Below are 20,130 nucleotides of genomic sequence, written 5' to 3' on the forward strand. Positions count from 1 at the left end.
AAATAAATACAGTATGGGGATTAGGTAGTTGGATGGGCTATTTACAGATGGGCTACTTACAGGTGCAGTGATCTGCGAGCTGCTCTGACTGCTGGTGCTTAAAGCTAGTGAGGGAGATATGAATCTCCAGCTTCAGTGTTGAAGAGTGTTGAAGGCTATTTCCTAAATGACATCGTCGAAGTCAAGGTTTGGTAGGATGGTCAGTTTTACGAGGGTATGTTTGGCAGCATGAGTGAAGGATGCTTTGTTGTGAAATAGGAAGCCAATTCTAGATTTAATTTTGGATTGGAGATGCTCAATGTGAGTCTGGAAGGAGAGTTTACAGTCTAACCAGACACCTAGGTATCTGTAAGTCAGAATCGTCCAGAGTAGTGATGCTGGACGGGCGGGCAGGTTGAAGAGCATGCATTTAGTTTTACTTGCATTTAAGAGCAGTTGAAGGCAACGGAAGGAGAGTTGTATGGCATTGAAGCTCATCTGGAGGTTAGTTAACACAGTGTGCAAAGAAGGGCCAGAAGTATACAGAATGGTGTCGTCTGCATAGAGGTGGATCAGAGAATCACCAAGAGCAAGAACAACATCATTGATGTATACAGAGAAGAGAGTCGGCCCGAGAATTGAGCCCTGTGTCACCCCATAGAGACTGCCAGAAGTCCAGACAACAGGCCCTCCGATTTGACACATTGAACTCTATCAGAAAAGTAGTTGGTGAACCAGGCGAGGCAGTTATTTGAGAAACCAAGGCTGTTGAGACTGCCAATAAGAATGTGGTGATTGACAGAGTTGAAAGCCTTGGCCAGGTCGATGAATACGGCTGCACAGTAATGTCTCTTATCGGTGGCGGTTATGATATCATTTAGGACCTTGATCGTGACTGAGTTGCACCCATGACCAGCTCGGAAACCAGATTGCATTGCGTTGAAGGTACAGTGGAATTTGAAATGGTCGGTAATCTGTTTGTTAACTTGGCTTTCGAAGACCTTAGAAAGGCAGGGTAGGATAGATGTAGGTCTGTCCCAGTGTGGGTCAAGAGTGTCTTCCTCTTTGAAGAGGGGAATGATCATGGCAGCTTTCCAATCTTTGGGAATCTCAGACAATACAAAAGAGAGGTTGAACAGGCTAGTTATAGGGGTTGCAGGTGGAAAGCATGTCCAACCGTGGAAAAATGCTAATTGAAATTCTCAATTATTGTGGATTTATCGGTGGTGACAATGTTTCCTAGCCTCAGTGCAGTGGGCAGCTTGGAGGAGGTGCTCTTATGCTCCAGAACTTTTTGAGTTTGTGCTACAGGATGCACATTTCTGTTTGAAAAAGCTAGTCTTAGCTTTCCAAACTGCCTATGTAGTTTTCAAAACTGTCTAACTTCCCTGAAAAGTTGCATATCACAGGGCTATTCGATGCTAATAAAGTACGCCACAGGATGTTTTTGTGCTGGTCAAGGGCAGTCAGGTCTGGAGTTTATCTGTTCCTGGTTCATACATTTTTGAATGGAGCATGCTTATTTAACATGGTGAGGGAGGCACTTTTAAAGAATAACCAGGCATCCTCTACTGACGGGATGAGGTCAATATCATTCCAGGATACCCCAGCCAGGTCGATTAGAAGTGCTCACTGAAGTGTTTTAGGGAGCGTTTGACAGTGATGAGGGAAGGATGTTTGACTGCAAACCCATTACGGATGCAGGCAATGAGGCAGTGATCGCTGAAATCTTGGTTGAAAACAGCAGAGGTGTATTTGGAGGGCAAGTTGGTTAGGATGATATCTATGAGGCTGCCCGTGTTTACTGATTTGGGGTTGTTCCTGGTAGATTCATTGATAATTTGTGTGAGATTGAGGACATCAAGCTTAGATTGTAGGATGGCCGGTTAAGCATGTCCCAGTTTATGTCACCTAGCAGCACTAGCTGTGAAGATAGATGGGGGGCAATCTATTCACATATGGTGTCCAGGACACATCTGGGGGCAGAGGTTGGTCTATAGCAAGCGGCAATGGTGAGAGACTTGTTTCTGGAAAGGTGGATTTTTAGAAGTAGAAGCTTGAATTGTTTGGGTACAGACCTGGATAGTAAGACAGAATCTACAGGCTATCTCTGCAGTAGATTGCAACTCTTCCCCCTTTGGCAGTTCTATCTTGGCAGAAAATGTTACAGTTAGGGATGGAAATTTCAGGGATTTAGGTGGTCTTCCAAAGCTAGGATTCAGACACGGCTAAGACATCCTGGTTGGCAGAGTGTGCTAAAGCAGTGAATAAAACAAAATGAGGGCGGATGCTTCTAATCTGTCCTTGGTCCGATGAGTCCAAATTTGAGATGATCGGTTTCAACCGCTGTGTCTTTGTGAGACGCAGAGTAGGTAAACGGATGATCTCTGCATGTGTGGTTCCCACCGTGAAGCATGGATGAACAAAGTGGATTTAGCAAGTGAAATCAATAAGGGATCATACATTTCACCTGGATTCACCTAATCAGTCAATATCATGGAAGTACAGGTGTTCCTAACATTTTTTACACTTTAGTGTAACTCACCACTTTTGCATTGGGACAAAAAACGACTTTGTACGAGTTTGTACGAACATGTTGATCTTGTCCTTTGGGTACAACATGTAAAAAGATGCCTGTAGCCTAACTCGCCTCCTGAATAAAAAGAACATGAAATCAAGCGTATGCTTAATGACCTGCTGAGGCATGGAATGCAGTAGTTAGAACATGTCAATCAAAAGTCCTTTGTGTACAACATGAAGATTGTAGGCTACAGCAGACAAAGGCGTTCATCGCTGATCAAGAAACCTCTGTATTTTTTTGCCACGGAAAATCAGGTTTCCAGATAATCTGGAACTGTAGCCACCCCGTTTAGAAAAAAAAACAACATATGACCTGATTAGAAAGAATCTGGTCCCATCATAGCCCACATAACACGGTTTTACAGCTGATTTATTACTTTGTCATACCCTACAACTAGGATCCAGAGTTTTCCCTGGTTAGTTTAGCCTACCAGATCAGGGAAAACTCTGAGCCCAAATTGGTGGCGGGAATGGCCTTCCGTAGGAACAAATATATTTTCTGCATGAGGGAGGACCAATCATGTAAAGCAAAGACTCTGATTTTTTTTCTTCTACATTGGACATACAATGTAATAAACATAGCCTAATCAAACAATGGGTGGTGAAAGCTCATTTTCAGCCACAGAGTTCTATTCCTATCCTACAGCAAGGCATTTCAAACATGATCCTTCCTGCGTTGGCCATTTGAATGGGAATATAGTGAACGATCAATTCCGTCAGATTATTAGTCCGTCTAATAATTGAATTTGGCTGTCGCTGGGGTAATGGATTCACTGTTCATACAGCCGCATTTAGCAGGCTAAAGCAGGGAGAGGGAAGGAAAAACAGATACCATGTCTGAGGTGACACTGGTGGATGGCATAGCAATCAGCAAGTGTGGCAGGTTTGAATCAGTTCTCTAAAAGCACAAATTAGTCATTGGGTGAGAACAACACCTTCCTTCTCTCCTTTTATTGGCTGTGATGTGAACCACCATTTTGTTTCTCTTTTGAGTCTGGTGGGAACTGGGCCAGTGATCTAAGTAAAACAATACACATCAGACATTGCTCTATATATATAACCAATTATAATTTCAACAAATAAGGTATGGGGCAAATAACTTTGCACTAACACATATGCTGTATGACAAAACACTTGAAGAATAGTGATTGGCTTATGTAGGCTAACCATCTTTGTGACTCCCAGAGATCAGGAATCAAAATGTCCTACAATCCGAATTCTGAAGAATATAGCTATGAATTACGGCAATGAATATAGTTTCTGAAGAATATAAAGGTAAATATGGTGTTTGGTTCTGTCTGGTCCTATTTAAAAGTCTCCACTCTAAAAGATTGATTTCTGCTGCAAAATCTGAGGCATATACAGGCAGCGCACGGAGCATGTTATAGATGATGATTCAAATGCTTTGATGCTGTGGGAGAACAGGTTAAAACTAAAACAGAGCAGCTCCCATCATGGAGAGCAAGATATCTGATATCAGTCGGTGGGCATTGGAGCACGGACTGTTTTTCCTGAGAGAGAGAGAGAGAGAGAGAGAGAGGGAGAGAGGGGGAGAGAGAGAGAGAGGAGAGGAGAGAGAGAGAGAGAGAGAGAGAGAGAGAGGGAGAGGGAGGGAGAGAGAGAGAGAGAGAGAGAGAGAGAGAGACAGAGAGAGAGAGAGAGAGAGAGAGAGAGAGATGGACAAGTCAGGGTACCCCGCTGTGCTTAGAGACAGTTAAAACACAAACTTTACTGCATCATTTACCTAATCACACCAGGACGTAATTGCTAAAGAAAAATGAGAGAAGAGTAGGCAAAGAAGATGAGCAGAATGTGGTTTATTAAAAAGCCAACCAATATGACTTTCTTCTCACATTATTTTGTAACTAAGGCCATTTGAGTTTTTCCTGGTTATAACCGCATTGTACATTTTGAAGTTATTAAACAATTATTCACAGAGCAATGCCTCTCCACGGGAACACCAATAAATGTTAGGCTCTGAAACAATTTATCTGAAGGAGTGTACAAAATACAGGGTATATGAATAATTAAATGCAAACATTATTAGCAGGGCTTATCATGCTGGTGTCTATGATGTTCTTTTTCTGATGATGTCAGCCTTTTTTGATCAAACTCAAGCTAATTAGTGTCTGAGTTGTTAAATATATGCCGTGTTAGACAGATGTATCAGTATAGGCTCTTCTTAGATATTGTCATTGGAAGAAAGACACCACATTTCTGAATACATTAATGTTTAATTTGTACCCTTATTTAACTAGGCAAGTCAGTTAAGAACAAATTCTTATTTTCAATGACAGCCAAGGAACAGTGGGTTAACTGCCTTGTTCAGGGGTAGAACAACATATTTTTTCCTTGTCAGCTCAGGGATTTGATCTTGCAACCTTTTGGTTACTAGTCCAACCTGCTAACCACTAGGCTACCCTGCCAAGGAAAACCTTAACTCAAGTTAATGCTATAGCATCCTTAACATAAAAAGTAGACTCATTTTGTAATCAAAGAAATCCACATACACAAAAAAAGGTTTGATTTAATCTGATGTTTGATTTAGTATAACTATTGACACTCGTTGAAAGAAGAATCATGTTTGATTGTAATGACTAGGGCAGCAACAATGTTAAACTTGAGTAAAAAGACAGTATTGGTTGTGAGAGTGCCTTTGTCTCTTGTTCTCGCTTCTCTTTATTCTTATAGGTGACAGATCCTACATTTGAATGGGGATACTCAGTGGTGCCTTGGACAGTTGGCGTGATAAGGCAGCGGGGATGGATGGTCTGGCTGGCGGTGCAATGCTGGGGAGCAGGGGAGCCATTGGCACGTACAGCGGATGTAATTGAATCAACGTGGGCCTGTGCTGCGCCAGCTAATGGAAAGGAAACAAGCTGCTGGGCAGAAATGAGAATCTCACAGACCAAACAGAGGGTGTGGGCCAGGCGGGCGGCGGGGGCTGCTGCGTCGGTGATATCCAGTACATAGGATAGAGCCTTGCAGGGATCTGCCTGCTGGATCAGGGGCAGGCGGCCGGACCCTTAGATGGACCTTTTAGAGGGAAACCTATTCCAGTCCATCTCCCATATACTGTGTCTACTATCTCCTCCTCCTTTTGACATGTGTGGCCTGCTAATCTGATCTCCTGTGGTGTGATAGCCCAAACATAACCTCCGTCTATTGACAAAGGATGGACGGTCACTGAAATACATGCAGTACTGTATTTGATGTTTATTAATTATTATGACTTGGCTCATATGATATGCACACTGTAAAAAAGTTGGATATGTCAGTAAGCTGTCTATCTATTCTGCACTCTTGTGTATTAACACATGCAGACAATTATAAAACCATAATCATTTGCATTCTCACCTCTCTCTGAACCCCATGATAAGAGACAAACAAATCCCCCACTTCAGTAAACAAAGTTTTGAAGCATCTCCACACAAGGGACAAACAAAGCTACACACATGATTTGTTTTAGTCAGTGGCAGATCTTATTTAGTTTGATGAAATCCAGACCTAGACGTGCAGCTTAAACACAACAAAACCATAGGGAAAGCTGTTCCACCCCTCTACCACCAAGAGTTTTATCACTATTTCCCAAGGTCACATTCATTAATTCCCATATTTATTCATATCTCCACAGATGCCTGATATGTGGTGGTGGGCTTCCTGCCACAAAATGGACACAGTCGCTGTTACATCACCCTGTCTGTTACATTATATAGTGGATGAAGTCTGTTCCCCCTTTGCAAAGTGCTATATAAATCCTATCTGTCTAAAATGTGCTACTGCAGTAATTATGTAAGAAGTGACTAAAGTAGCTTTCAGTCATTGATATGCTAAGTAAAACAAAGAAACGATCATTCCCTGTTTTTTCAAATGTATTACAACCTTGGAGAATCATTTTCTCACTCTGCTAGAAGCAATCTTAATCAGCCCAAACATCACCTGAGCCATACCTGTCAATAACTGGCCCTCTGTTTAGACAGAGGCAGAGACGTTTTCCTTCCCAGTTGGGGACCCTGGACTGGGCCACATTAGGCCCTGGCATTGCCCCTCACCCTACCCCATCCATCACACTCACAATAATGTGCCACACATATTGCAACATGATACCTCCTCCACATTGTTACAAGAAGAAATCCTATTCCAGGCCGACAACAGCCTTTTTCTTTCTCTGTCATATCCAATGTGGCCAAGTAATCTGACACACCCATCATGACCTCTGCAGCTCTGTTTAATACAAACCTCACTGGAGACAGTGTCCAAGCCCCATGCATCATTAAGGTCTCTATAAATATTTACACTGCAATTTCTCAAGACTTTTCACAATGGATTCTCTACAGCGTTGAAATGGGCTCTTGTTTAGGGATTTGAAGGGGTTTTATGGGGTATGACCATAGTTTCCTTTTTCTTTCTTTTACTGCCTTTAGTTATTCTTAGTTATCCATAACATATCCTTGTCTGTTGGTTGAGTACACTGAAATCCCAACTTAGTGGACCCAACTTAGTGGACAGCTGGCTTACTCTGAAGCCTGTCTTTGCTGCCAACAAGGGGCCAGAGCGTCTCACCAGCAACAATACATGGCCTCCATGACAAAGCATCGTGCCACATTGTATTAATAGCAGCTCAAGAGTTAATCATCAGACTTGTTTGTTTTTTACCCAGCAAATGCTTTTTACACACCTGTGCTCCAGGCCCCCTGGAATGAACGCGACTCCCGAGTGGTGCAGCAGTCTAAGGCACTGCATCTCAGAGCAAGCGGTGATGCTACAGTCGCTGGTTTCAATCCAGGCTGAATCAAATCCAGCCGTGATTGGGAGTCCCATAGGCCGCGCACAATTGGCCCAGCGTCGTCCAGGGTAACGCTGTCATTGTAATTAAGAATTTGTTCAAAACTGACTTACCTAGATAAATAAAAAATGAATTTACACTCATCTAATGACTCAGAATTCTGTATCAGTTTTGCAGAATAATCTGAACTCTGTTCATGTCAAATTAAGCAAGGCTATTCAGAGAATTCTTCCCACTTTACCTCTACACAAATGACACAAATGACTTTAAGATTAGATAATGGTTTAAGGGTGATCTGAGACACGAGACATGAGCCAGTGCGACAACAATGCTGGATTTGCACATATCACTTCGCTTTGATGTGATAGGGACGAGGTGGGGATGGAAGCTGTCAAATGTCAAACCCAAAGAGATTAAATAGCTCATGAACAGGGACCACACTCCACTCTGCACTACATATGTTAATATAGATGTAGTAGGATTTCGTGGACCAGAAACAACAACAAAAAAAGGAATTAATTCCAGATAACATTTGCTTGGAAATAAATATGCAATTTATTGTTATGCATTAAATATTTCCCTCACTTATCAAGAATGCTGGAATAGATAAAAAAAATACATATACAAACTGTTTAACCCTTCCTATTAGCAACAAGGGAATAAAACTACAAAAAAATTCTAAAGAACTGCAACAGATTTCGAAAATGTGGACAATTGCCAAACTCACCGTATTTCAGTGCACATAAGCAGGAAAATCATTTAATAATTCATCGATGAATATCATTGCCTGGGAGCTATGAGCCAGATACAGGAAGTTTGTTTTGCTGGGTCGTACTGAAATAATTTGAGGAACACTATTTGGCAGATGACCAACTTTATTTTGCTTTTATTTGTAACCACATTTTGAGGGATAGCCATTTCATGGATTAGACTTGAGAAACAGTCTCCAGGAAGTGTTAGTCATATCCATCTGTCTCCCCAACCAACCCCTTTAGTCACTGACTAAGTTTGAAAGGACTGATGTTCTATATTTAGGGCTTGTGTGTGTAATGATTTTGTTTTATGTGCACCATTCAAACACAGAAGGAAATCTCATATATTCTATGCCATTGCTCATTCTCAGTTCTCCTTTGTTATATTTGTAACACCTGCATAATGCTCTTAACTTCCACTGCAGTGGGATGCATTAATGGAAAAGGCATGCCACTGAGCTATGCTTTTAATGGTGGCAGCTTAAGACATACAGTGCCTTCAGAATGTATTCAGACCCCTTGACTTTTCCCACAATTTGTTAGGTTACAACCTTATTCTAAAATACAATACCCCATGATGACAAAGCAAAAACAGGATTTTAGAAATGTTAGAACAACTGAAAATCACATTTACATAAGTATTCAGATGCTTTACTCAGTACTTTGTTGAGGCACCTTTGGCAGCGACTACAGCCTCGAGTCTTCTTGGGTATGACACCTCAAGCTTGTCACACCTGTACTCGGCGAGTTTCCCCATTCTTCCCTGCAGATCCTCTCAAGCTCTGTCGGGTTGGATGGGGAGCGTTGCTGCACAGCTATTTTCAGGTCTCTCCAGAGATGTTCGATAGGGTTCAAGTCCGGGCTCTGGCTGGACCACTCAAGGACATTCAGAGACTTGTCCCGAAAGCCACTCCCACATTGTCTTGGCTGTGTTCTTCGGGTCGGTGTCCTGTTGGAAGGTGAACCTTCACTCCAGTCTGAGGTCCTGAGCGCTCTGGAGCAGATTTTCATCAAGGATCTCTCTGTACTTTGATCCGTTCATCTTTGCCTCGGTCCTGACTAGTCTCTCAGTTCCTGCCGCTGAAAAACATCACCACAGCTGCCACCACCATGCTTCACCATAAGGATGGTGCCAAGTTCCCTCCAGAAGTGATGCTTGGCATTCAAGCCAAAGAGTTAAATCTTGGTTTCATCGGACCAGAGTATCTTGTTTCTCATGGTCTGAGAGTCTTTAGGTGCCTTTTGGCTAACTCCAATCGGGCTGTCATGTGCCTTTTACTGAGGAGTGGCTTCCATCTGGCCACTCTACCATAAAGGCCTGATTGGTAAAGTTCTGCAGAGATGGTTGTCCTTCTGGAAGGTTCTCCCATCTCCACAGAGGAACTCTAGAGCTCTGTCAGAGTGACCATTGGATTCTTGTTCACCTCCCTGACCAAGGCCCTTCTCCCCCAATTGCTCAGTTTGGCCGGCTCTAGGAAGAGTCTTTGTGGTTCCAAAGTTCTTCCATTTAAGTATGATGTAGTGTTCTTGGGGACTTTCAATGCTGCAGACATTTTTTGGTACACTTTCCAGATGTGTACCTCACATTCCTGTCTTGAACCTCTACAGACAATTCCTTCGACCTCATGGCTTGGTTTTTGCAATGGCATACACTGTCAACTGTTGGACCTTTGTACAGTTGAAGTCAGAAGTTTACATACACTTAGTTTGGAGTCATTAAAACTCGTTTTTCAACCATTCCACAAATGTCTTGTTAACAAACTATAGTTTCGGCAATTTGTTAGGACATCTACTTTGTGCATGACAGAAGTAATTTTTCCAACAATTGTTTACAGACAGATTATTTCACTTATAATTCAATGTATCACAATTCCAGTGGGTCAGACGTTTCCATACACTAAGTTGACTGTGCCTTTAAACAACTTGGAAAATTCCAGAAAATCTTGTCACGGCTTTAGAAGCATCTGATAGGCTAATTGACATCATTTGAGTAAATTGGAGGTTTACCTGTGGATGTATTTCAAGGCCTACCTTCAAACTCAATGAATCTTTGCTTGACATCATGGGAAAATCAAAAGAAATCAGCCAAGACCTCAGAATTTCTTTTGTAGACCTCCACAAGTCTGGTCCATCCTTGGGCGCAATTTTCAAACGCCTGAAGGTACCACGTTCATCTGTACAATCAATAGTTTGCAAGTATAAACACAATGGGACCATGCAGCCATCATACCACTCAGGAAGGAGATGCGTTCTGTCTCCTAGAGATGAACGTACTTTGATGCGGAAAGTGCAAATCAATCCCAGAACAACGGCAAAGGACCTTGTGAAGATGCTGGAGGAAACAGGTACAAAAGTATCTATATCCACAGTAAAATGAGTCCTATGTCGACATAACCTGAAAGGCCACTCAGCAAGGAAGAAGCCACTACTCCAAAACCACCATAAAATAGCCAGACTACAGTTTGCAACTGCACATGGGGACAAAGATTGTACTTTTTGAAGAAATGTACTCTGGTCTGATGAAACAAAAATAGAACTGTTTGACCATAATGACAATCATTTTGGAGGAAAAAGGGGGCGTCTTGCAAGCCGAAGAACACCATTCCAACCGTGAAGCACGAGGGTGGAAACATCATGTTGTGGGGGTGCTTTGCTGCAGGACAGACTGGTGCACTTCACAAAATAGATGGCATCATGAGGTAGAAAATTATGTGGATATATAGAAGCAACATCTCAAGTCATCAGTCAGGAAGTTAAAGCTTGGTCGCAAATGGGTCTTCCAAATGGACAATGACCCCAAGAATACTTCCAAAGTTGTGACAAAATGGCTTAAGGACAACAATTCAAGGTATTGGAGTGGCCGTCACAAAGCCCTGACCTCAATCCCATAGTAAATTTGTGGGCAGAACTGAAAAAGTGTGTGCGAGCAAGGAGGCCTACAAACCTGACTCAGTTACACCAGCTCTGTCAGGAGGAATGGGACAAAATTTACCCAACTTAATGTGGGAGGCTTGTGGAAGGCTACACAAAACATTTGACCCAAGTTAAACAATTAAGGCAATGCTACCAAATACTAATTGAGTGAATGTAAACATCTGACCCACTGGGGATGTGATGAGATAAATAAAAGCTGAAATAAATCATTCTCTGTACTATTATTCTGACATTTCACTTTCTTAAAATAAAGTGGTGATCCTAACTGACCTAAAACAAGGAATTATTACTAGGATTAAATGTCAGTAATTGTGAAAAACTGAGTTGAAATGTATTTGGCTAAGGTGTATGTAAACTTCTGATTTCAACTGTAAATTATGTAAATATGTATATATTTTTTTATAAATTTGCAAAAATGTCTAAAAACTTGTTTCACTTTGTCTTTATGGTGTATTGTGTGTAGACTGTTTTTATGGTGTCTGTGTGTAGATTGTTGAGGATTGTATTTATTTAATCCATTTTATATTAAGGCTTTAACCTAACTAAATGTGAAAAAGTCAAGAGTTCTGTATTCTTTCCGAAAGCAGTGTATGGTAGAAATGAATGCCATGCACCAGAAAAATGGCTTATGTGGAGTGAAACAGACTGGAAATTCTAACAGTGTATCAAAGCTTCAACTGTGTAATTGTTCACTGGTGTGTGTGACTGTTCATGTGTCGTGAGAATACTGTAGTTGTTTCATCTGTGCTCGAGTTGGTTGTGTTTATGTTGCTGCCAAGTTTGTTGTTTGATCATTGTGCATTTTTTGAAAGAGCATCTTGATCTCTTCTGGTCACCTGCTTCCCTAATCACTCAATCACCATAATTAGGGGTCAAAGACTAAGAAGTCGACTTTGATTGCTCACAGGCAATTATTGCTACAACAGATGTGTGTAAGTGGGGCTTTGAATTGTGCATGGCTTTCCACTAGAAAATGTGCATTAAGATTCTCAACCAGGAATGGGCAACTTGGATGGGGGTGGGGGCCACCAAAAATCATGCGGGGGCCGCAGCATCTTGCATACCCACATCCATACCCACACATGCAGTCAGAGCTGGCCCTAGCCTAAGCGACATGTTGTTGCCATAAGGTGGAGAGAAATGTTTTCAGTTTTCAATATAATATCTGTGTGACTAACAAAATCAATGGGGCCCGCCCAGTTGGTAAATCGACCATGATTACTACAAGTTAAGATAGCTGGCCGCTAGACTAATTGACCAATCCCCAAACATTTGCTGACATGGGCTAATTGAGTGACTGTCAGTGACTGACATAAGAAGAGGAAAACTGCCGATGCCGAACCAAATGTCAAAATTGTGCCTTGTGTATTCTACGATTCTGAGATCCACATTTGGAAATTGATCCAGAGGCCTACAAAAGGGGGTCATTTGGCCCGCGGCCCGCTAGTTGCCCATCCCTGTTCTAAACAAACCCAAATAATGTCAATGTTGCCAATGATTACAAATTTTAAGTCTGAATATACCAAACATGCTATATGGCAACTTATATCTAGAAAACTATGGCAAGTAGTGTGATATAATGTAGGATCTGCAGTATTTCACATCTTGCAGCAGTGAGTGAGACAGCCACTGTGTCCTTCTGGCTTGTAGTTACAGCACAAAAAGGAAGTCAAGGAAGTCTCTAAAGAGCCCTTTCTAAAATAAATATGTTCAACCCCTTTCAATATGTCCAATGGCAGGTCCAGATATACACAGTGCTCCAGGGACTGTGGTCATCTGAGTGGAGAGAGGACACTAATGTCACAGATGTCTGCCTGTTTGTTTGAGAGGCAAGTTGACTCTAATGGCATTGCAGAGAGAAAGGGCTCCGTCTCCACTGTGCTCTCCGGAGGGCTTCTATCAGCATTCACCGCCGGGGAAGGGTCAAGTAGATGATTTCTTCACACAGAAGATCATACCAGAGACAGAGAGGAAGAGCTCAGAGACTTTCTTGTTGTGGATTGTGTGTCACATTTGAGAACTTTTTGCATTTGACTCCAAGGGTGTTTGGGTTTATGTTCTAAAATGTATTTACCACGTATGTGCCTCAAATGTTTTGCTACCCCGAGGCTGCATTGGAGTTTTCCTTTCATCAGGTTACAAAACAAAACAATTGGAATATGTGAATTACTTTCAGGGACACTCAAATCAGTCCAATCTATCAATGTCTCAGGACCTTGTTAACTGGCCTTTGTGTTTAATTCTGTTTTCCTGGATTGACAGGGAACTTGAGAGGCACATGGTTAAGTGACACAAAAGCAGCTTTTTCAGGCTCCTGCAATGCATGCATGCTGCAAGTCCAGTGTATTCTGGACACTACCCTTACAACAAAGGTACACAAGCAATTTTAATTAAGTAGATGTAGAAAAATAGCTGCTCTTTTCTTTTTTTTAAAGATAGCTTTTAAGAATTGTTGTGCAACTGTTTACAGGAAGTCCAATGAGGGAAGACAGAAATGGGCTACACCAGCAGAGAGGGGGGGAGTTCTGATCCTGAGATCTGCTGACCAAGGTTGATTTAGCACTTTTCAATCACCCACACTGTCATGACTAGATAGCGGAAAACCTTAAATGCAAAGCTGTTTACAATACACACGGACTCATTCAGACTGCTGTCTGTACACACTGGCGTGAATGACATTCTCACTGTGTCAAGAAGCCTGAAGACATCATCAGTACATATAACAATTATGATGATTCCTACCATCTGGGTTTAGGTGAAGCAGCAGATTCTCAGAGTTGCTGCCTGGTCCAAATATTAAAGCTTGGATTGCCTGGGGCCCTATCCTGTAGGAACAAATCTGATCACAGGGTCTATCTTCTGGGAGATACCACAGCTATAAACACAAAGCTCTGAACTCCCATTCACTTATCCATGGCTCTCTGGTCTTAATCATAGTCAAATGATCCTTTTCCATTTGCCCCCCTCTTCTGCTATGCTTTGGTAAATGGATTTCTCTGTAATAATTCTGACTGTCTACACACCAGGCATCGGGATCTTGTTAGTGGGGCAGGAACTAGGGGCTTCTTGCTATTTTAAGGACATTGTATTTAGAATAGAACAGAGAAACGGATAGCATTACAAAACTGCTACTATTGCAACCTGATAGTCTACTACAGTATGGCTACCATCTTGTTGTGGCTACCATTACATTGACTTTTACAACTACCACCATAAGTGATCCTGCTACAACCACCAGTATAACCACCATCTTTGAGATTGATGTGACACAGACACCTTCTTTATAATGACATTTTGAAATCAATTCGAAATCTAAACGGACGCTACTCTGGCAGGTGATGATGTCACCCAATCCCAGAGCATGAAAGGGTTAGAGAGTGAGATATTTCATATTGGCTATGCCTAACAGATAATATAAATTGCGAAGCTATGTCTCAGACAGTAGGACACCAGTCTAGGAGATTGGTATCAGACTGGGAGGTTGACATGTTGCATTTCCAGCGGACATTTACAAGACAAACTAAACAAATTGTGCATAAGGTTGGCCTTCTATTTCATGTTAGAGACAAGGCTATTGACAGGAATATTTTGTCTCTCATCCAGCCCCCTAACTAAGCCTCCCTCATTCTTATTTAAGAGGAAAAGGCAAAACACCACTTGTGGCCCACAGCACTTTGAAGTGAATGGATGGCTCATAACAAATGAGAGAATGTCAGTGTGGGAAATAGGCTGGCAGAGATGATTAGTGTTCTACTACAGTCTGGTAAGGTTTGACCTTTCAGGGCTACCATAATAATTCCCTGCGCAAGTTATAGTGTGTGAAGATAGCTAGTTGAGAACAAAACAATACACAATACACCCAAATCACAGTAGATTACACACAATTATGTTGTTTAGGTAGTTTAGGTAGGAAAATATTCCCATTCAAGGACTGGACAGCAGAAGACACTGTGGTATATCTGTCACGTCTTTTGTAATAATGGTCAGACCAAGGTGCAGCTTATGTAGAGTTCCACATATTTATTAGAAAAAACAAAACAATAAAGAATAAAAACGAACCGTGACGACAATGCAGTGCTAACAGGCAAATAAACATAAACAATATTGAATAAAAATGCAACTTAAGTATGATCCCCAATTAGAGACAACGATTACCAGCTGCCTCTAATTGGGAATCACACACAAACCCCAACATAGAAAATTAAACCTAGAACCCCACATAGAAATAATAAACTAGACTAAAACCCCTAGTCACGCCCTGACCTATTCTACCATAGAAAACAATATCAAACGTATGGTACACCAGAATATATGTTTGTTTCACAGTGTCCACTTTATGAATAAGGATAACCCATGTGATAGTTAGAGGATTAATTAATTTGGGATTCTGATTGTAGTCTATATTGTACTTGGATGAGGCCTATTTGTCAAATCCACAACCAAGGTAAGCAATTGTATAGTAACATGGATAGAGAGGTGGTTTTAGGCCAAAAATCATCAACTAGATTTTTTTCTTGAGAGGATGATCGGGGGGGGGGGGGGAACATAACAACAAATAATTTGTAGACTACAAATTGACTGCAATAAACCCAAACAGATATATTTGACTAAAACATCATTTTCATAATATCTTGCTCACATTTGTATACGTTCACGTGTCTCTCTATTACGCGTGTGCATTCTTGGGAACAGATTTCCTCAATTTAAATCACTTGGAGCCGATTTCCTGGTGTCATTCACAGTATGTCCAACAATGAAAATGCTAAAAAATAAATACAATTTGCTCAGAAAACCACCTGCTGTCACGCCCTGGTCATAGTATATTGTGTTTGTCTTTATTTATTTGGTCTGGCCGGGGTGTGACATGGGTTTATTGTGGTGTGTTTTGTCTTGGGGTGTTGTTAGGTGTTGGGTGTGTGGCTTAGTGAGGGGTATCTAGCATAGTCTATGGCTGTCTGGAGTGGTTCTCAATCAAGGGCAGGTGTTTATCGTTGTCTCTGATTGGGAACCATATTTAGGCAGCCATATTCTTTGAGTATTTTGTGGGTGATTGTTCCTGTCTCTGTGTTTGTGTTCACCAGATAGGCTGTATAGGTTTTCGCGTTCGTTCTTTGTTTTGTTCGTTATTTCATGTCTCGTTCATTTCATTAAAGAACATGAATAACCACCACGCTGCATTTTGGTCCGCTTCTCCTTCGACAGACGAGAACCGTTACACCTGCGTGCCACAATCGGCTCGCAACCCTGTTTTTAGAACATGCAAAGTATGCTAGTATGCTTGTATGCTGAAACAAACACTGTTTTTAGAACATGCAAAGTATGCTAGTATGCTTGTATGCTGAAACAAACAGAAACATGTGAGGCATGTCTGTTATCATGGTGGCTCTGATAAACACAGGCTCCTTGCCAGCATCAATTTACTGAACATGGTAACGTGGGTTTTGATATTACTCATTCGTTGCCTCGCAGCCAGCTGCGAGCGCTGGGATAACAGAGATTCTTCTGTGACACAAACAGCAGTACACTCAGTGGAAGATGGACGCTGCATGCCTCGGCCTTTGCCAGTGTTAATTGCTTTAAATTATTAAATTGTATCCGACGCCGACGAAGACACAGAGCACTTCTCCAGTGTGCGCTTGCTGGGCACACAGCTGCTAAGGAGATGTCACGTGCATGCGTGGCCCCCATTCACATTCAAAGACCGACCACACTCTTCATTACACTATGAAGTGGCTTAATGTGAGTGGGCAGCATGGCTGATCTGGTTAAATCCCACAGTAAAACAAGCATCACTAAAACATGTGAAGGTCTGTCAAAATACATTCAAGCCATCATAAGTCTTAGGTTAGTGATTTGCCTGGCTCATGTGTTTGTCCTTGATGCTCTCTCTCATAGATTACATTTCACATGTCACAAAACCATTTGTGTGAAGGAAATACATATATATATATATATATATATATATATATATATATATATATATATATATATATATATATATATATATTGCATCGTCCGATACCACAAACTACTAGGGATGTCTAGGGATAAAAGGATGCAAGATGCAACACCTTTTGCAATGTTTTCACCCCGCAACCTAGAGGCACAATAATGTATTCTTATGAGAATTTCATATTACTTAAACAGTCAGGTCTTTCAGGGCCGACACACACGGGCACACGCGCACACACACAGACACACACAGACACAGCCACACACACACACACACACACACACACACACACACACACACACACACACACACACACACACACACACACACACACACACACACACAGACACACACACACACACACACACACACACACACACACACACACACACACACACACACACACACACACACACACAAAGAGCACTTAAGAAACTCTTCAAATGTAATATCTGGATCTAAAGCCCTCTTTCACTCTCAAACACAGAGGACTTTAGTGGGATAAAGGCACAGGCAATCTATAATAACCATTGTATGTATAGTATTGTAAGCACATTTCAAATGTATGTGTGGTATTTTTTCCAGCAGTATAAATACGGTAAGAGAAAAAGGGAAATGTTTTATCACTTTCTCACTCCCATTATGTGAGTATGCTAGGAGATACAAACCGAATCATACATGATTAATTGGATCGGTTTGGGACTGAGTGTTGGGGTTGTGTTGGCCCATTGTGTATGATGACTTCCTCTGTTCTCGGAACATCAGACGGCCTCCTTTGATGCTTTAATGCCATGGAAGCTGGAGTCTTCCCCTGACAGGCTTTCAGGACACAGCGAAAACAGCTCCAGATAGGCAGAATCTCCAAACCAGCATGGAAACTGGAGGGAAGAAAAATAGAGGGGAAGATAGTAATGGGTTAGGCTGGGTTGGAGTGGTGAACCGAGGTGATCCAGATAGTAGCTCTAACAGGGGTGATATGACGGTTGATTACCATAGTAAAACCTTTATCAGAAGTTTAAAGAAATACTTGGCCTCCTTGAACAGATTTCACATTCTGTTGCCTTAGAGCCTGTTATTTTGATGCATTCAATGAGAATTTTATTTCACAGCTTGTGGCAATTGCACATTTGACGGCTGAATCAGGCTGCCCATTTCAGTGCTGCTCCCTCGCATGTAAGAGCCTCTTCTGCAGCAGTTCACCAAGACCCTAAGTTTCAGGAATAGCACTGCTTGTTGGTTGTCACATCTCTCCTCGTCTCTTCATCTGTTTTTTCCCCCTAGGCAGCTGAGTGGAAGGGGGAGGTGGGGTGTCCTCCGATGAGACCACAGGCACCCTGTCCAGTGTGAAGTCCCCACCTCTTCACCAGGAATAAGCTTTTTGCGACCTGTCACCAGATATGTCACAGCTTTCCTATTCCACATTTTGTATTTGTTGTTAAAAGAAACAACTCTCCCACTATTGAGCGTCAACATGTCTTGGCTGATGGGAGTTCCCCCCTCTCCATAATATCACTGAACGTGTATTTACTCAAGTGACATGATGGATGTAATATATGCTGTGTTGTCTTTTTTACATGTGTACCTGAGGTAGGCCTACGTCTTTCAACGTCATATTATCGGTAGAAAAATCCATACATAGCCAATGAATAACTCAACGAGCAGGGGACTGAATGATAACTGTCAGCTTAAGTTGAGTCTTTTGGGTTGATATGGCTTTCCTGGCGTCTTGTATAGGGAGTGCCACTGTCTGCCAGCATGATGAAATGGGTTACAGACAGGAAACAGGAAGCCACAGACATATCCAACAGAAGCCTGGCAATCCGACAACAAGGTATTCGTCACTCACCAGGGACTATTTGTCGTGCGTCTGAAAGTGAGAGGATACGTCTGGATAAGCTACGGTGGCACATCATCAATTTGAGTAAAATAAATAGTGACAGTCAGGTATATCCAGAAAGTCACTTGAAAAAGTCTGATCTGATTCTGTCAAGCTGGAGCACTTACCCTCACAGTGGGGTTATCACCAGCTGATCTCCTTCCTAGCTGCAGAAGACAATGATGATTTTCTCACTCCTCTAAAGACTCCTCTAATAGACAAACAACTGTAAATTCCCAACGGGCTGCAGAATTATTCGGATTGTTGTCTCTGTCTTTGCCACACAGTTAAAAGAAGAGCCAGATTCATGCAACACATGAACTAAACAGGAAGAACATTTCGAAACCAAACAGACCGAAAGGTTTTGTAGGAACAAAACTGCTTTTTTCCCCTCTAACATTTTACAATTACAAGCTAGTTGGTCATTGATCCCCCAAGCACACACACAAATACACATACAGTGGCTTGCGAAAGTATTCAACCCCCTTGGCATTTTTCCTATTTTGTTGCCTTACAAACTAGAATTACAATGGATTTTTTTTTGGGTGGGGGGGTGTATAATTTGATTTACACAACATGTCTACCAGTTTGAAGATGCAAAATATGTTTAATTGTGAAACAAACATCTTGAGCGTGCATACCTATTGTAGAGCCACCTTTTGCAGCAATTTAGGCCTCAAGTCTCTTGGGGTATGTCTGTATAAGCTTGGCACATCTAGCCACTGGGATTTCTGGTCATTCCTCAAGACAAAACTGCTCCGCTTCAAGTTGGATGGGTTCTGCTGGTGTACAGCAATCTTTAAGTCATACCACAGATTCTAGGCCATTCCAAGACATCTAAATGTTTCCCCTTAAACCACTTGAGTGTTGCTTTAGCAGTATGCTTAGTCACATTGTCCTGCTGGAAGGTGAACCTCCGACCCAGCCTCAAATTTCTGGAAGACTGAAACAGGTTTCCCTCAAGAAATTCCCTGAATTTAGCACCATCCATCATTCTTTCAATTCTGACCAGTTTCCCAGTCCCTGCCGATGAAAAATATCCCCACAGCATGATGCTGCCACCACCATGCTTCACTGATGCTATTATCGGGGTGATGAAAGGTGTTGGGTTTGCGCCAGACATTTTCCTTGATGGTCAAAAAGCTCAATTTTAGTCTCATCTGACTAGAGTACCTTCTTCCATATGTCTGGGGAGTCTCCTACATGCCTTTCGGAGGAAAACACAAAAGGGGTTTGCTTATTTTTTTCTTTAAGCAATAGGAATTTTTTT

The 20,130-nt window shown here is 41.8% G+C and overlaps 1 long non-coding RNA gene across 1 annotated transcript; it reads right to left on the reverse strand.

The window, feature by feature from the left end:
• Positions 1-15,095: 15,095 nt before the first annotated feature.
• Positions 15,096-19,158, reverse strand: LOC135554170 (uncharacterized). The gene is made up of 3 exons (XR_010457660.1): positions 18,989-19,158; positions 18,831-18,851; positions 15,096-17,862 (listed from the first exon to the last, which is right to left on the reverse strand). It is a non-coding gene; the product is annotated as an uncharacterized LOC135554170 (long non-coding RNA).
• Between the last annotated feature and the right edge of the window lie 972 nt (positions 19,159-20,130).

Source organism: Oncorhynchus masou, chromosome 2 (genome assembly GCF_036934945.1).
Source record: "Oncorhynchus masou masou isolate Uvic2021 chromosome 2, UVic_Omas_1.1, whole genome shotgun sequence".
In the NCBI taxonomy this organism is placed as follows: domain Eukaryota; kingdom Metazoa; phylum Chordata; class Actinopteri; order Salmoniformes; family Salmonidae; genus Oncorhynchus; species Oncorhynchus masou.